Source organism: Bos taurus, chromosome 20 (assembly GCF_002263795.3).
Source record: "Bos taurus isolate L1 Dominette 01449 registration number 42190680 breed Hereford chromosome 20, ARS-UCD2.0, whole genome shotgun sequence".
Classification (NCBI taxonomy): Eukaryota; Metazoa; Chordata; class Mammalia; order Artiodactyla; family Bovidae; genus Bos; species Bos taurus.
The window spans coordinates 63,626,244-63,628,494 of record NC_037347.1 but is presented as its reverse complement, the minus strand read 5'-3'; positions in this window follow the sequence as shown (position 1 = coordinate 63,628,494).

Below are 2,251 nucleotides of genomic sequence, written 5' to 3'. Positions count from 1 at the left end.
ATATATAGTCCTAATTTTGTATTTATACAAGTATTGGTGACACCTAGAAGTCTGTAGACACATGAGTGATTGTGGCTTTCCCCATCATGAATTTCTCCATTTTCTCCATTTTTTGCAGTGAACATGGGTTATATTCATTGTCAGTGGAAAGGACAATAAAAGCTATCATTATGATTATATAGTTGTGATCAGTGGGGTTTCCATGCCTCTAGAGATTTCACTCCCACTTCCCCTGCTGCACGTGTCTGGAGAGGTGCTCACAGGGAGGACGGCTCTGTGTTCCTCTGACCAGGGCTGGCCCTTCCTGGTCACTGCCCACTGCAAGGATGATCCTTGGGGATCAAGTGGGCTCTGGGCTTGGAGAGGCCCCACTCACAGCTGGGGCTCCCTGAGTTGCTCCTCATTATTGAAGACTCTTGTTTCACATTTCTTTTTTTTCCTTTCTTTCTTTTTCACTTGTTCTTATTTTTTAGATTTATTTTTAATTGAAGGATGCTTGCGTTACAGTATTAGTGTGATCCCTGCCACATATCAACGTGACTCAGTCACAGGTGTACACATGTCCCCTCCCTCCTGTAGTCCCTCCCACCTCCCATCCCTCCCCACCCTCTTGGTTGTCACAGAGCCCCGGTGTGAGTTCCTTGAGTCACACAGTGAGTTTCCATTGGCTCCCTATTTTGCACATGGCAGTGTATAGGCTTCCACGCTGCTCTCTCCATTCATCTCACCCTCTCCTTCCTCCCCACCCCTTGCCCATGTCCGTAAGTCTGTTCTCTATGTCTGTGTCTCCACTGCTGTTTCTTTTCAGTTTTCATTTGTTCTGAATCATCTCTTTCTGAGTTGCTCTGCTAGTCAGCAGTTTCATCGCTCTTCCTACTGAGGTGCCCGCACATGTGAGGTTCAACCAGATGAAAGTGCCAGTATTTAACAGCTCTTTGCTTTCATAGAAAGCACTTGCAACGGGCTTAACCTACTTCAGTTGTATCTGTTCCTCATTTACTGGAAAAATCTTTCTCCTGATTGATTAGACGTTCTCGTTAGCTGGCTGCCCCACATAAGCAGTGATGCTGGGCAGAGCTACAGGGGGTCTGAGCGGCACTTTCACGGGAGCACAGTTTGGTTGGTTTTTAATCAGTATTTTTAGAATAATGCCTTACCACTAATCTAAACTATCAGCTTAGAGAGTCAGGTTGGAATATTGACATTGAAATCGGCTTTCTTATACATATATATATATAGAAAATAAATGGGCTTTCATATATATATATATACACACACACATATATATAAAAGAACAGTTTCCACCTGCCTTCAGTTTAAAGAAATAAGCCTGAAAAGAAAAAAAAAAAAAACTTTTACAACATTTTATACATTGATTAGACTTGCTAGGTGTTTCAAAATAAATTTTAATTCAAATGTTAAAGGCTACAGATGACTGGAAATAATGTAAAAACAGAAAGTCCAATTTTAAAATACATAGTTCATGTTGGAGTAAAATAAATATGCATCTCAAATTATTCCTGAATTTTTTCAAAGGATAAAATAAAATGTAACCTAGAAACAAATGCAGAGAGATGTTACCAATTCTTGGGCAACAATTAGCCAATGAATCAAGCAATTACTCCTTAAAATAATCTGTATCCTCTTTCTAATATATTGTACTGCTTTTAATCTTGGTTTAAAGGATGAGATTGTCTTGGTGCAAAGTGATGATACAAAGTATTCCTGGGCAGGCAGTGGGGATGTCAAGTCTGAAATCAGTTAGGGAGTCTTCAGTTCAGATGTGACTGGACAGGCTAAGAAGAGGGTTGCAGGGATGAATGAAGACCAAAGCGCACAGAGTGAACCCCAGAACTCAGAATTCAGAGGTGGGGGAGGCGGAACCAGCAAAGGACTCCGGAACGCCCAATGAGACAGGAGGAAGCCCAGATGGCTCAGTGTCCTGGAAGCCAGGTCCAGGAAAAGACAGAAATCAAATCCATACACGCCGCTGTGTGATCAGTCCATCAGTCGTGTCCAGCTCTTTGGACCCCATGGACTGCAGCATACAGGCCCCTCTGTCCATGGAATTTTCCAGGCAAGAATACTGGAGGGGATTGCCATTTCCTGCTCCATCGATGCTGCTGAGAGGCCAGTTAAACAGAGAAACGCCCACTGGATTTAACCATGTGAATCAATGAAAGCAGGTGCACTGGGATGACCCAGAGGGATGGTACGGGGAGGGAGGGGAGTTCAGGATGGGGAACACGTG